The following is a 16,658-nucleotide window of genomic DNA, read 5'->3' as shown; positions in this document are numbered from 1 at the left end:
ATGGGGTGTGATGGAAACTACTTTTACCTGCTTCAGGCAGAAGTAGATTAAAAACCCAATTAGAGAAGTGCATGGGGAAATGAACAGGCCCCAGAAGGGCTGTTAGTTACAAATCCTTTTCTTCAGGAAGCCTCAGAGCTGGGGATAGCTGAAAGCTGGGAGGAAGGATCCCTGCACATTGTAGGGAAAAAAATCACTCTGTTTGCTCTGTTCTTACAGACTGTTCCCAAGTATCTGCCTGGGCACAGGCTGTAGGATGAGGCGGGCTTTTGGCATCATCCAGCTGCTACTTTTCCGTATCATGGGAATGGGGATGTCCCTGCCCGTGTGTGTGCTCTGTTCCCTCTGTGCCATCTTGGCTGTGTCCCTGATGCTGGTGTCTGCTGGTGCTGCTACTTCTTAACGGTGACAGAAAAACAAGTTCCAGGCAGAAATGTGACTTTTATGGCTTGCATTGCCATTTTTTCAAGTGGCTGACAGAGTTAGAGCTGCATGCTCAGAGTCCTTTCTTTTGTCCTGGCAGCCACACTTGGTCTTTCATGCTTCAGTGGGGGTAATAACACCGTGAAACAGCTGCACCCACGTTCCTCTGCCTCACAGAATCCCGGAACCTCTGGGATCATCAAGTCCAACCCTTGATCCACTCCCCCCGTGGTTCCCAGCCCATGGCACTCAGTGCCACATTCAGTCTCTTCTTAAAAGCCGCCAGGGATGGAGAATCCACCCCCTCCCTGGGCAGCCCATTCCAATGCCTGAGCACCCTCTCTGGAAATAATTTCTTCCTAATATCCAACCTAACCCTCCCCTGGCAGAGCTTAAGCCCATCTCTTGTCCTCCTGATATCTGCCTGGGAGCAGAGCCTGACCCCCCCGGCTCCAACCTCCTTTCAGGGAGTTGTAGAGAGTGATGAGGTCTCCCCTGAGCCTCCTCTTCTCCAGCCTCAACACCCCCAGCTCCCTCAGCCCTTCCTCACAGGACTTGTGCTGGATCCCTTCCCAGCCTCCTTGCTCTTCTCTGGACCTGCTCCAGCACCTCAATCTCCTTCCTGAGCTGAGGGGCCCAGAACTGGACACAGGACTCAAGCTGTGGCCTCCCCAGGGCTGAGCACAGGGGCAGAATCCCTTCCCTGGCCCTGCTGGCCACGCTGTTCCTGAGCCAGCCCAGGATGCCATTGGCCTTCTTGGCCTCACTGCACCTCATTGGCTTTCGTCAGAGAAACGCTGAGCAAGATTGATCTGAGGGCAGTGCTCGAACTGCACCCACCCCCAGATCATCCTCTCTTCCCACGGCTGCCTCTTCCCTCACATCCCCTCTCTACCAGCCATTTTCTCACTTATTTTTAATTCAAAACGACACATTGCTCAGCATCTTTCTGCCTCCTACATCCCCTGCTTCCATCTCTTGAGCACCATCATGGTCTTCCCACATTTTGCTAACAAGCTCTGTGGGCCTCAGGCCTCACAGCTCCTCAGGGCTGAGCAAAACCAGTCCTCTCTTTCTTCTCCTTCATTTTCTTCATTTGCCACAATCCAGGCAGGGTCTCTGAGAGCAAAGACTGAAGATGAGGAGATGATAACAAGGGGGGTGAAGCCTCTGTGGTTGGGGTGTGATAAGGCGGCACCACAGGCCCACATTCATCCTCTCTTCTCATGGCTGCCTCTCCCCTCACGTCCCCCTCTCTACCAGCCATTTTCTCACGTATTTTTAATTCAAAACAAGGCATTGCTCAGCATCTTTCTGCCCCCTACATCCCCTTCTTCCATCTCCAGGGTCTCTGAGAGCAAAGACTGAAGATGAGGAGATGATAACAAGCAGGGTGCAGCCTCTGTGGTTGGGGTGTGGTAAGGCGGCACCACAGGCTCATGGCGGCCGCTGCTGTCTCAGGGTGAGGGTGCTGGGCTGCAGGCAGAGCCCTGGCCGTCTTCAAAGGGCTTTGAAGTGCCCTCTGACAATCTCCTCTGGGAGATAAGAGGTTGCAGGGAGAGGAAGGAGTTCCTGGAAGCAGTTTCAGCAGCACGTAGGTGTGTTTATCCAGGCCAGGAGGAGGCCAAAACCTGAGCCACTGACACTGGAGAAGACATGCAGGGATTCCAGCAGGAAATGCAAAGTAAGATGAAACCTTTGCTTTTTTTTTAGAGTTTAAGCCAATCATTTTCCCAACATTTGATCCAGGCCTGCAGCTGAAGAAGGCAGACATTGGTGGGTACATCCCTGCCTGATCCGTAGAGGTGTTATTCCTGAATTTCCCTTCTCCCTAGCCAGCTCCATCTGACCACACAGCTACCCCGGGGCCATCGGCCCCAGAGCTCCCACACCCTCTGGGTAAAGAAAATATTTTCCTTTTCATTTTTAAATGGTGTTCCTGTTGGTTCTGTCACGTGCCCCCCTGGCTCTAGCACTGTGAGAGGTGGTGAAAACCATTTTCCAGGTAAATAGGTGGCCAGGTGACCAGGGAAATGTCACTGGCACTTGATCTACTACTGCCTTCCCTGTTTTGTAAACCACTGTCAAATTTGCTTTTTTTTCCTCCCCAACTGAAGAACCCCAGCCTTTTAAAATGTCTCCTCACAGGACAGGTGCTCCATCCCCTTGATCATTCCAGTTGCTGTCTCTCTCTGTCTCCCCTAACCCCAATGTCCCACTCCTGAAAGATGGAGAGCAGAGCTGCAGGAAAAGTCTATGCCCCATTTTTTTTTTCTTTAGCACCCTTCCTGGTAATGCCCAGCATTTTATTGGTGGGGTTTCAACACACTTTGGTGTTGAACCTTGACAAAAAGCTTCTGGAAATCCACCTAAATCATCTCCCTGGGACACCTTTACCCTCAAGCTTGCCTTCACCCCTTACAACTACAGCAGATTTCACTTCAGAGAAGGCAGATCAGCACTTCCCCAACAGGCTGTATTGTCCCTGTGGTCCACTATGTTCCTCCTTATTGTAGCATCCCACATGAACATATGGGAAATAATCTTTGCTGTGAGGTACAGCACTCTGGAAAAAAACTGCCCAGTCATTCCTTTGATCCACATTTTTCAATAGATCCCTGATCTTACCAAGGATGAAAGTCAAGCAACTGCATCACCTTCTCCATCTGGAGGACACAGAGGGTTGGAACTAGATGATTTTTAAGGTCCCTGTCAACTCAAACCATTCCATGATTCTGCAACTGTGGCAATTTTGTACTCCAGTGGAGTCCTATAAGGCTCCAGTACCCTTGGCTAAGATAGTCAGGTGTGACATGAGTTTTTAGCCACTTTAGTGGGCAGCTCATCAGCAACTGTTCAACAGATTTACTGATTACCAGCCCAGTGGAAATCAAGTCCCTTTTTCATTAGATTAGATCTGATTTTACAAATCCCTGGTTGCATTTTCCCCTTAGGAGGGCAGAAATGCTTGAGGTGCCTCAGGTGGCAGCAGCACAGAATAATATTCTCCTGCCAAAGTGCTGTCAAGAAGGGGTCTCCATGTCAGTCTTTAAAGTACAACTTAAAATTGATTTTGACTCTCTGGATGAATATTTTGTGCCCAAGATGTCATCTGTGAAAGGTCCTTGTGCAAATATAAGGTTTGTAGTGTTTGTGGTGGGGTTACAGATTTGGCTCTAGTAATTTATCCTAATTTTCTGGGAGACTGTGATCCCAGGATTTCAGCAATATACATCTGACTTTGTGCAATGGGGACACTTGATGTAATGTTACTCCAGGCTAGGAAAAAATGGAATATGATGTTGTTACCACTGCTTCCTTTAGCTGGAAAATACCAATGGAGCAAACAGTTTGGAGTCTAACCAAACTTTTAAAGAGGTGAAACTCCCTCTTGTCACACTGGGAGCCTCACTGTCAGGGTGTGAGGTGTAGACACCATCAGGCATTTTAGGAGCAACTGTGACCTTCCATGCTTTTGGGAGCAGCAACACCAAAATAATGATGAGGAACAAGCAGGAGGCTCTTGGAAAAGCTGGTAAGAGAAAGATGCCTTGATAAAACCCCTGATCATTTGGGATCCAGTCCAGGTTTTGGGAGTTTTTCATCAGAAGGGTCAGTTAAAGCAGTCACTAGACCTCTTTAAAGTGCCACAGATGGGTCCCTAATTGGGACCAGGCTGTTTGGACTGGAAGCTGTGTTTACTGGGGGAGCTTTCTGGTGTGAAGCAGGGGTGAACGACCAGGAAGCAGCCCCAGATTCTCATCCATCTGTGACAGTTCAAAGTGAATGGACATGTCACAGCAGCTTCCTTATGGGTCCTTTCCATCACTTTATTGTACAGCTGAGAGTCTTAACACTTCCAAGGCTTGGAATTTTGACCTATGCTTTGGACTCAGAAGACTGTGGAGGAGAAAGGGGCACAGGGAGAGAAATGGAAGTGGCAGAGGGCAGGGCTGCATCATCCCAGCACTGCACTGTGGGGCTCTTTGCAGTCCTGGCAGTTGTCATTTCTGTAATAAACAGGAAAAAAAGGGGTTTGGAGCTGGGAAGTGCAGGATCCTAGGGCTCCAGTTTAACACAAGCCCCTCTTTGCTCTTTAGTCCAGTCTGTTGGCTTCAGAGAGGTGTTGCCACAGCCAGGAGAGCAGTTGCTGTGCAGGTTCCCATCCATTTTCCCCTGACACTTTGTATTTCCCACCCAGGCACTTCTGTTTCTGAGGAATTAGCAATCCAGGTGGCAAAAAGACAGCACAATCCCTTGTTTACAAATAACTTGGTGGTGGTGGACCAGAGTGGAGGTTCTCAGGACCCAGCCCACTAAATCCCTGTGATGGAAGGGTTTGGGGCTGCTGCTTTTTTTCCCCCCTTTCTCCTTTTCTCATCCTGAGCAGTGCCACCAACTGATAATTTCCCCCAGTGCTGCCATCAGGTTGGAACTTCTGCTTCCAAGACTGTTCCATTGGCTCACCCAGCCAAAAAAAAAAGCCCCCACCTTTCAAAAGTGAACACACAAAAGTAGGAAAAATTGTCATAAATGGAACAGCAGCATTGATGGGGCTCATTTGGAAAAGGAGATAATCTCCTTTGTTTGCACTCCCACATGTTAATGGGTGAAGCATCTGCCAGGTTAGCTCCATAAAGCTGGTGCTGGATTTGTCTCCATTGCCTGGAAAATCCCCTTTAATCTTGCAAAATGCTATCACTGGAATAAGAAGTGTCTCATGGCTTGCATCACTTTGCTTACTCCATTGTCTCCATTGGATGTGGTGGCAATTTGCAAATATTTAGCTAGATTAAAGTGTTAGGCTTGTGTGAGGGGGAGAAGCATCATGTAAGGGGAAGAGAAAGAGAAAAAACAGAATTTATTGTATGAGTGTGCTTCCAGACACCTTTTACTCAACAATTAGTCTTGGTTTTATTTCTCCTCCAGACAGCTTTGCATCCAGGCAATTTTCCCCTCCACATTTTATAGATGCTGTTAAAAATTAATGTTGTTTGGGTTTTTGGGGGGGTGGTTTTGGTATTTTAAAAAAACATTGGATTTTTTTTTTTTTTCTGGATTTCTTTTGTTTATACTCAAAGTGGGGTTGCTCTGGCTGGGCAGCTTGGGAAGACCTTGGCTTTGTCTTCTTTCCTGAGCAGGCAGGTGGGGCTGCTTGTGTGAAAAGCAGGAGAATGTAGCTGAAATAAAGAGGGAGAGGTGTGATTTTTTTTTCCCCTTGCAGTCTGGTTGTTTGGCCTGCAGACTCAGGTACCAAATCTGCTCCCAGTTATGCTGTACAGCTCTCAAGTAACTTGATTTACAACAGCCCTCTCTGGATAGAACTGCACATAATTGATGGCAGAGTCTGGTCCTTATTATTCACCCTGCACCTAGGCAGTTGAAAGGGTCAGGGAAAATACCTGAGGAACAGAACTGCCTTTGATCTTTTGCTTTAATATTTCTGCTACATTTTACATACAGAAGGAGCTATCGTGGCCTTTTTAAGAGCTGTTCAGCAAGGAGGGGCATGAGAAGTGATCCCTGTGTTGGCCAGGAAACTTCTGGGACACGTAAAGTAGAAAAGGAAGGAGGACAAAGATGGGTTTCTCCCTCTGATATTTACACTGTATGCAAGTAGAGGAAAGAAAATAGTGAAACCATGGCCTCTTTATTAGATCTTTGCATTTGGAAATGTTGGTTTGCAGTGTCAGAGAGTAGGACTGCAAACACCAACACTGTCACTTTAATACATAGTGTGGTGGGTGCCCCCCCAGAATTCACATTATATATATATATATATATAACCACATATACCCTTCACCTGCACTAAATACTCATTATTCTTAAGTGTTTAGTGGTTTAAAAACAATACAAAGAATCACAGTTCAGTGATCATGCTGGATTTCATGACGTGGGTGCCAATATTTAATTTCTCCACTGTCCCAGAATGGAAGAAGAAGCACCCAGAGGGTTTCAGAGAGGTGAGATGTGTATCTGTAACATCTGCTCTGGATGCTCACCAGGGCCCAGTTAATAGAAACAAGTTGGATGTGATGCTATCTGAGCATAACTCACTTTTCTGCTTTGCTTTGCAACTCACCTGTAGCAAACCAGCCTGATGGAGACTTGAAAGGTGCTTTTCAACACCACTCCTTATGATAAGCAATACCATGGCTCTTCCCCAGTGCCCCTACAGCTTGGATTTTCCTTTGAGACCCATTCCCTCCAAAACTGGTGTTTGGAGACTCAGGATTAGGCTAAAGGGACCTTTTGAGCTGGCTTCAGGCACACCAGCAGTCTCCAGACCAGCCAGACTGGTGGCTCTATGTGTTTTGGGGGATCCAAGTGGAATGAGGACCTCTGTTAGAGCTGTTGGAGTTTGTTAAGTTGGGTGCAGACTGGAAAAATGAATTTTTAGTGACCCAGGGACCAAGGTTTTGATCAGCAAGGCAGGAGTGAGCACAGGGGGGGAAGGAAGGCAGCCTGCAAGCACACAGAGTCTGCTCCAGGGAGAGAAAGCTTTAGGTACTGGGAGGGATGGACCTGAGCTTCAAAAATGTTTTATTTGAAATCTCTGGCCCTGGATAGAGAAAAATAATTTCCATTCTATGCTGAGTTACCTGTGATGGTCCTGTTTGTAAAATGGGAGTGTCTAGAATTTAATATCCCATTATCCTCAACAAATTCCTTGCAATGAGATACTGATCAGAAAAAGAGGTTGGTTGAGACTTCCTACTGAATACACAGAGAATGAAGAGGACTCCAGATCTGTATTTACATTTTTTAATCCATCAGCATATAAAATTCTGTAAAAATTCAGTATATCTGCTGTCTGGGTGCAAATTTTGCTTGCTTTTTGCATATTGCTTCCATGACTCGTTGATGTTCAAGCAGACACTGGGGAAAATTGGCTGTTTTCACTTCACACAGGGACTTAATTTATCCTTTTGTCATTCTGACTTGCAGAACTCCTGTCAGGCAACTTTCACATGAAATTAGGGGACTGAACAAACCTCTCCAAAGCCATACAGCCCTGAGCCCCCCACTATATTGAGGGACAGGCAATGAGAAGCCAGTTAATGTCCCCAGGAAGATTTGTACACTTTGGCTTGCATCCAAGCTCAACCATGATCATTACAGGGAAAAACCCCCACATTTTTCTTCAACCAATGCCAGTTTTTTAGCTTCAAGTCCATTAATTATTCCAGGTGCCAGAGGATGATGGGACATCCCCAGGGATGGTCTCGATTTGCAGTGCCCTGCAAAAAGCCCCCCAGCCTGCTCATTTTCAGGAGGGTTTGGGGGTGTTCAGCTGTCAGCAGGATGTGTCCAGCCTAAACTGCCTGGATCCTTGGGTTCTGGCTACACAGGGGACATGGACCACATCCCAAGCTCCCAGCTCTGGGTGCTGCCCCAGCTCAGCAGGTCCCTCAGCACCAGGCAATCCAAATCCCTGCAGCACACACCCTGCAGCCCAGGAGGAGACTGCTTTGCCTCACCTGGAAATACCTGAAATACCTGTAGGTCACACGTGCTCCTTCCCTACCTTCTCCCTGAGCACTGCCAGTGACCTTCCCTGCCTGCTCCCCAGCTTTTCCTTTCTTTCTTCTCATTTCTGGGGCCTGGCTGTGTCCATCCCTCCCACGGAACACACATCCTCTCCTGCCCCAGGCAAAGGTTTGGGTTGAAACTTTGCCTCACAGGGTTATTCCTACAATTTTGGAGTGGATTTCCCTTGCCCCAAATCCAGTCTCCAGTAGTGCATCTACTTTCCCCTTGGAATTAGTTCTTGAGCCTTAGGAAAAGTGCCTTTAAAAAGGGAAAAACCCCTCACTGAGGTGAACCATCTCAACTGGCTCCTATTTTGGTTTTATTGTCTCAGCAGGGTCTAATCCTGCTTCCAATGGACCATAACATGAGGTTTGGTCTATACATGGATCCTAGAAAATTTAATCAGTGGGTGAGATGCTTTCCCTCCATCCTTGGGCTGCAGGATCTCTGCTATCTCCTGATACAGAGCTTGAATCAAAGCTTTGTTTAGGGTGTAACCTTGAAAGACCATCCAGGGAGGCAGAAGCCAGGGGAAAGCCATGGGTTGGCACCTAGCTGCTGCTTTCTTAGAGTGCCCTCAGCCTTCCAGCTACAAGTAGAGGACAGCTCAGGGTGGCCAAATTTTTGCAAGAAGGTCATGAAGCACTTGGACTTCTGTGCTGAGGGTGCATTGAAGGATTAAAGCCTGGGGGGAAGGCTGTAGGAGCATCTCTGAGTTTCTGAATCATGGAGAAAAAACTTGACTTTCTTTAAAAAAAAGAAAATTTTATTATATAATTTTTTAATTTTTCCTATCCTAAAGACACTTTTTAAAAAAAAAAAAAACTTCAAGAGAATGTGGGATTTATGTCAGCTTTAACAAAACTTTCATTTACCCTTTGAAGAACTTTCATTTAGCTTCCAAAAACTTACCTTAGAGTTGAACCTGGAGGACTGAGAAGAATTCCTCTTCCAGAATTCTCAAGAAACATCCTTCCACATTTCTCAGCAGGCTTTCAAACACCTCCCAAAGAAGGATCACACTTTGCAACAAACATGGTACTGAAGAGGAGAGATTTAGGTCAGACATTAGGAAGAAATTCTTTACTGTAAGGGTGGTGAGACACTGGCCCAGGTGTCCCAGGGAGGATGTGGCTGCCCCATCCCTGGAAGTGTTCAAGTCCAGGCTGGATGGGGCTTGGAGCAACCTGGGCTGGTGGGAGGTGTCCCTGCCCATGCAGGGGGGTTGGAACTGAATGAGCTTTAAGGTCCCTTCCCACCCAAACCATTCAAGAATTCTCTGATGTGGTGCCCTGAGATCCTACCCACAAAGTGAACCCTGAAGTTTCCATTTTCCTTTGTTTAATCTCAATGTTTGGTGGCCTGGAGCCCCCCAGCCTCCTGCCCAGCAATGCCACTTGGCCACAGCATGAAGATTTTACCTTTTTTTTCTCTCCTGTGCTGCAGATCCCCAGGATTGCCCAGGCCCTGCATCACCTGAGCAGCCTTCACAGCAGCCAAGCACTCAGACAAGAAGCAGACATCCCCAGGCAGTTTGGCCTTTATTTTACCAAGCAGAGAGACAACAGAAAGAGCTGAAGTCTCCCTGGGAGGAGTGCACACAAGTGAGTGACCTGTGCAAGAGAGGCAGAAGTGGCCAGCAGTGATTTAAAGCCTCTACCAGCAGAAACCAAGGGGGCAGTGGCTCTGTTGCTCAGCACACAGCAGGGAGCAAGGGACCAGATATCAGGCTGGAGCAAGCCTTGCCTTGTGTCAGCAGTAGCTACAGGGTCACAGGAGGATTCTGTTATTAAAGAAAATAAATTTGGGTAACTTGGGCAGTTATTCTCCAGTGGGCTGTTTGAGACTGATGGATTGGCCCACAACTGGTCCTGGGCACACCACGAGGTCTCTGGCTGACTGCTTCTTGTACAGCAGGATTTCTCCTTTGCTCTCCTCTCCACTTTGTTTTCTTTAACAGATGAGGAGACTGAAATGCAGGTGAACCCTGTGAACTGCAAACAATGGGAGCTCAAAGCTTCCTGAATCGAGGCATTCAGGGGCAGTGAAAGATTGGGCTGGGGGAGCCTCAGTTCCTCTGAGAGACCTGATGCTTGTAGAGAGTTAAAGGGAATAAAGGAATTGAACTTGAGGGAAAGAAGGAAAGGAAGGAAAGGAAAAGGAAGGAAAAGGAAGGAAAGGCAAAAGAAGGAAAGGAAGGCAAGGAAAAGGAGGTCAGGAAGGAGAAAGGAGGAGGAGAAGGAGAAAGGACGAGGAGAAGGAGAAGGAGAAGGAGAAGGAAGAGAAGGAGAAGGAGAAGGAGAAGGAGAAGGAGAAGGAGAAGGAGAAGGAGAAGGAGAAGGAGAAGGAGAAGGAGAAGGAGAAGGAGAAGGAGAAGGAGAAGGAGAAGGAGAAGGAGAAGGAGAAGAAAGACCAAGATGTTGCAGGGAGGCTGCGATAGGGCTTTGGCTACCTCAGGACTGATGGCTTTTGGTGCCCAGAAGATGTCTGTGAGCTCTGACTTGTTGGCCATGATCAGAGAATGGGAATCACCCCCACCCACCCCACATTTTGCTCAGTGGCTGCAGTATGGATCAGCTTGGAAGGAGACAAGAGCTGAGGAGCTGAGAGGGGGCAGGTGGGGAGGTGGGCTGTGCTGCTCATGCAGTAGACAGCTTGAAGAATCTGGGAAGACCAAGAGATGCAGCAGCATGGTTCTGCATCAGGGAAAAAAAATGGTGTAAAGTGGAACAAGGTCCTTAGTAATATGCTTACTATCTGACCCAAAGAGCAAGAGGGATGAGAACAAATGCAGGCTGGAGGAAAGAAGTTCCAGACCCCTCTGTCTCCCAGGACACCTTTTTATGCCTGGCCCAGGGCACAGCTGTGATCTTCCAACAGGACAGAGCCTACATTAATGGCAGGGTCTGTTTGGGCTCCAGTTTCCAAGCATGAACCACAGCAATCTGGCATGAAGAACAGCTCTTGGCACCTGCTGAGGACTAAGAACAACATCTACATACAAAACCTCAGGGAGTAGAAGGAAATATGTTCTATCCACTGTTCCCTTGACTTAGAGAGGACATTTTCATGGGCCTGAAGATTGCCTGGAGTCTGTGAAAAGCTGGGGAAAGGCACTGCCACTTCCATCTCCTCTGGATGAGGTGAGATTTCCTTGCTGGGAAGGGTCTGGGGTTATAGAGGTGCCACTTAACATCAGCAGTAACCACTCATGGTGTGTGATCTCTGAGGTGACAAAAGCCCATTTTGTCCTTGCATCCCCCAAAATGGATTTCAGGGGAAAACAAACCTCTGTTCACCCTGCCTTGGCTGATACCACAGGATGGGGCAAATTTGTGATGTACAGGGAGTATCTGTTTGTGTAAGAGGAAGGGCTGCTCTCCAGGTAACTGGGAGGCTGTCTGGGGTGCTTTTAGCAGGTAAAATTTATTGCCTCTGAACAGAGAGAGTCCAGCAGAAATGCACTGAGTGAGCTGGAGGAGGAGAGGTCCTCAGTCACACAGCTGACACGATGGACATCTCCCACCACACCCTCACTCTGGGGCTGGAGTCAAAACCCAAAATTGAAAGTCAGAGAATGAGGATGCATTTCAGGCAAACAGAGCAGAAAAAAAGACTGGTAACACCCAGTGGTGGGCATCATCTAGGAAAGAGTTAATCCCTGTAAGATTTCTCTCTGCACAGAAGCTGGGAACACTGACATCCCCCTCGGGCCATGATCAGCCATTGAGATTTTTTCCTGGTGATGTAACACTTGTAAACGTGACATCTTGCAAACAATTCCTGGTTGGGGAAGTTATCTGCAGAACAGGAATGATGCCCCAGCTCATTAGTCTGGAAGTTGCCCTGAATCTCACTTGATTTAATTATTTTCTTTGAATAATTTAGCTGTTATTTCACTCATCATTTCTTTGTTGTGTGGCACCATGGGCTAAATGTTTGGTTTTCAGCTATACCAGCACAAATCATTTGTGTTAACATATGAAATATAAATACAGGGATGCAATGGAGGGAAATTATTATCCCAGACAGTGAATCCAGGAGGCTTTGCCTGGTGTCCAGGTGACATGCTGGAAGGGCTTTTGCCTCCCACAGACTCCTGTACATAAATGTATATAAATGTATATACCTGCCAGCTCCTGTGAACCTCTGCATTAGGTCAGCTCCAAAAAACAACAAGCAACAGAATCCTCCAACACATGTCAAGGGCTGAGCTGCTTTTCCAGAGGAAATTTATAGTTTCTTGAGGAAAGCAATAGCTTTGGGATTGCTGTGGGCTATTTTAGGTATCTACCACAGGAGAAGATGGATTGTTTCCTGCAGTTTATCTCTGTTAACTGAGCCCAGGGTGTCTGGCTCACGTGTAGATGTCACTCCCATGTAAAGACATTTCAGACAGATCTCCTGCAAAGTCTGGGGAGAGACTGCAGGCAGATTTCCCAAGAGCACCCAAGCCCCATTTTACAAAGAGCTGAGCAAATATGTTCTACAGTTTCAGGGAAACCACCGAATATGGGGCTCCTAAGGCTCCTGAAATACTTCTTTTAAGTTAAGTTGAGTAAAGTAGAGGCTCATGGAAGGCTTCATCTGCAGGGGAAGAAAAGAAGGTGGCCTGGGTAATGGCTGGCTGGGGCCACCTTTGGGGTAGGTGCAGGGCTCTGGCTGCTACAGAAAGGAGGCAACTGAAGTGGAAAAAAATCCAGTGGAATACAGCCAGAATGCTGCAGGGAATGAAGGAAACAACCAGGAAGTTTAGTAATGCTGGGTCTGTCCTCTCAGGGGGAAGAGGAGGTAAGGAGGTAATTATAATGCACAGAGAGCTTTGCTCTTCCCTCCAGCTAAGGTCATGCAGATGTTCACATCCTCCCCATCACCATGGGGTGCTACTTGTTTCCAGCTTCTACAGAAGGAGGTGGGGAGAGGGACTGCTCACACACACCAAGGCAATGGCAATGTGGGGGACAGAGCTGGAGCTTCCAAGCCCTCATCCTCTACTCCCTTTTAGGAGAGACCTTATTATGATGTTCCAGTACTTAAAGCTACAGAGAAGATGGAGGAGAAGATGGATTCCTATTTACAAGGAGTCCCATGGACAAGACAAGGGGCAATGGGCACAAGTTGCTCCTGGGGAGATTCAGATTGGACACCATAGGAAAATTTTTCCCCATGAGGACAGTCAGACATTGGAATGGTCTCCCAGGGGATGTGGTGGCTTCCCACACTTTGGAAAGTTTTAAGCTCAGTGAGGTGCTGGGACACCTCAATATGCAATGTAAACAAAAATATGAGAGGGGTTGGACCAGAGACTCCTCAAGGTCCTTCCAGCCTGACATTCTGTGATTCTATGATACTTGGTTTGCAAGTTGTGCCACCCAGACTGGAAGGCTGAGGCTTTCAGGTGTTCTGCACAGAGTTCTGCTTAAGGAAGACATGTGAGGGTCAAAAAAAATTTTTGAAAGAATCATTTCAAAACACTGTTCAGGACAGCAGTAAGATTGCCAAAGTGATCAGTAATTCTGAGGACAAGCTGGGCGTGCACCAGGGTTTGCAGCCACAATGTGAAAGTGTCCTTTTGAACAGGATTTTCCATTCAGTTGCAATTAAGATATGGCAAAGGCTGCCCACAGTACTGATCAAACCAGAGAGAGTCACTGAGAGCCTTGGGATGAACCATCATCTGTGATTTCTTACTCCCTCAACGACAGGCATATTGTGGCATCTGAGGCTGCCTTTATTTCCCTTCTAAATGGAGAGATCAATCCTGTCTGCCTGCAGGGAAGTGAGAGGAGGAAAAAACAATGTTTTTGAGACAGTCACACCTTTAGTTTCTGCTACTGAGTTAGAAAATGCTCAGAGTACAAAGCCTTGTAGTTGTTGGCCGAGCCTTTTAAGAAGTCAAGAAGGAGATCTCAGAGCTAGGATCACGGAATCATAGAATGATTCTGCTTGGGAAGGACACCTCAGGAGTCTTTACACCAACCTTTGCTCAAAGCTTGGACAACTCTGAGGCCAGGCCAGGTTGCTCAGGGTTGGCAAAGCCTCCAGGCTTGGAGACAGCAGAGCCTCTGCTTGGCTGGTGAACACAGAGACAGAGAGAGACCCTGCAGCTGTGTCTCCTTTTTCAGAAAAGTATTAATGAGCCCCGAGGTTGAAGGATTTCCTGTTGCCAACTTTCCCTGTCCAGCAAAGCCTCTTTGTCCCCAGTTCCACTGCAGGTGCAGTGTGGGGCAGCTTTGGGGTGGCTGGCATGGCAGCAGCTGGAAGGTGTTCCCAGCAGATGTTGCAGGACACCCTGGCCTCTCACTGTGACTTTCAGACATTGCTTTTATTACTCTGCTAGTAGAGCCAGGATGAATTAGAGGTATTAGAGCAAAAGCAAGGCAGGTTTTTCTACACCACAAATCAGGGTGGTGACGTGCCCTTAGAAAGGAAGTAGGTAAATATTTAGAGAAGATATGCCCCTGGCTCCTGAGCAAAACTAAATAGGACGTGGTGGTGTATGATGAAGGCAATGAAGTCAGATGTTCTTTTTGGCTTCTTGTCTGCTTAGAGGGGTTTTTTTCCTTCTTCCTAAGCAAAACCTCAAAATACGAAGGATTTGTTCTGCAGGAGACTGACATTTTCTGCTTAAATCCCTAAAGGCTTAAAAAAGTTCAAAACCAGACAGTTGTCAAGAGAAGCTTTATGATCAATTTGAAACTCATCTTAAATGCTGTCTGCCTTATCCAGTTAGCAAGGCTTCCCTAAATCCCATTTGCACATCAGAGCTGCAATCTAGTGCAGCTAAACACTCCTAGTTCAGCAGTCTTTTTCCTGCCAAAAAATGCTTTTAGACAGGACTGAGGAAAGAAAAAACAAGACTAGGAGTAGCAGGACACTTTGGATGCAACCTCTACATCCTCAGCAGAGGAAAGACACCTTCACTCAGGGCCAAAAGTAAATCTTAAAACCACTGTCAGCAGAAGCTGATCCGTGGCACCAATTTCCCCCTTCCCACCCCAGCCATCTCCTGCCTTTTCCACTCTACTTGGCCTCCCCTCTCTTGCTGTGACCTAAAATCATCACCAGGCATAGGTTTGATCCTATGAACTCTGTATCCACACAACCCCAGGCTTTTGAAGGACTCATCTCCAGGTAGACAGAACTCCACCTTAGCAGCTTCCTGCCTGCTCTCTGTAAAGAGCAAGGGCTGAGGGGGTCCTGCACGCTGCCAGATCATCCTGGAGCAAGCAGGACCTCCAAAAATCTCCAGGCACAGCTTCTTCTTGTCATCATCACTGATCACAGCTCCATGGGGGATGTGGAGAGGATCATCCTGTACCTGTTAGTGATGGGAAGGAGCAAAATGAAGGCCCTGGCTCTCCAAGAAAGGTTGCCAGGAGTTCTTGTGGTTGCAGACAGCCTCCCAGGTTGGGGTTTATCACTGCCTTTCCTCTTGTGATATTCCAATTGTCTCCCTTCTGCCCACTCTTACTGATGGAATAAACCTCAGCAAACATTTCAGTCTTCAGGGTTCTGAGGAGGGAAGGTAAAATGAAGGAAAATGTTTAAAATTTGTGGCTCAAGCAGCTTTTGCTCCATTTTGTCCTTGCTCCCCAAAGGGGCTGACCTGGTCCCCAGCACTCACTGAGGGCCCCCCACTGCTGCCTGCACACCCAGTGTCCTGAGTCTGTGTACAAGCTCCCCTTCTTCACAAAGTCAAAGCAATGAGTTTTCCAAGGTCTTGCAGAGTCTTCACAGAACACCAAGGCATCTGGGGCCAAATCCTGCACTTTGGAATTTGCACCCCGTGGCTCTCAGTTACAATTGTCCATCTTGGATGAGAGTTGCCAAGAATAATTGCAGAAAATACGTGCACCTCAGATGGGTCCTTGGTCAAGGCGAGAGTGGAGGAAACACATTCTCCCTGTGCTGGAAAACCCCTATAGCCACAAGGAGATTGGTCTAAGGGTTCAAATTCCTGGCTGAGCTGAGCTGACCTACAGTTTTTTCTGGAAGGCTGGGCATATAAGTAATACCAGGTTAGAAGCATAAGAGTTCCTTAGCTCCTCTTTGCATGAACTTAAGCTCTAAGCCTCCTACACTTCATGTCTTGCTTCTCTCTCCACTGGAAATATCCTTGGAGGAGAACCAGGGGACTGTCAGAGGGATAGGGGCAGGAAATGGTTTCATGAGCCAAAGGGAAACTGGAGAAGGTTAAAACTTAGCTGTCTGGATTCTCTGCTGCTATCAGTTGGCCCAACATAATGGAGCTGCATTTATTTACTCTAGGAAACCATCTGACACCTCTCCTCATGCAGGACTTTGCTTCCAGAGTAGCAACCTGGCTGGGAGGGATGGGGAGAGCACTGACCCTTTGGTGCAGGCTTTTTATTTGTTACTGCACAAGCACCACAGCAAGAGGCAGTGAGTTTTGCACGTGTGAAAAAACATGAAATTTAGATATAGGGAAGCTTTGGGAAGCACCAAGTCACACCAGGCTTCCTTTAGTCTCCTCTGAATCTCACCTGGTGTTACTGAGCAGCTCGATGCTCTGTAGAGTTACAAAGTTTGCTGAAGAGTTTGGAGGAAACCTGAGCAACTGAAATAGAGTCCAAAAATATCTCCAGCTTGCAGAGCTGTCATTAAACATTAACAGTGAGCAGCTGGGTCTCCCTTGGATGGCAGAGGCTTGTGCTCCTGTCACTGCTAGCAGGAACAAG

This window comes from Heliangelus exortis, chromosome 3 (assembly GCF_036169615.1).
Source record: "Heliangelus exortis chromosome 3, bHelExo1.hap1, whole genome shotgun sequence".
Taxonomy (NCBI): Eukaryota; Metazoa; Chordata; class Aves; order Apodiformes; family Trochilidae; genus Heliangelus; species Heliangelus exortis.
Note: the sequence above shows the minus strand (reverse complement) of the source record.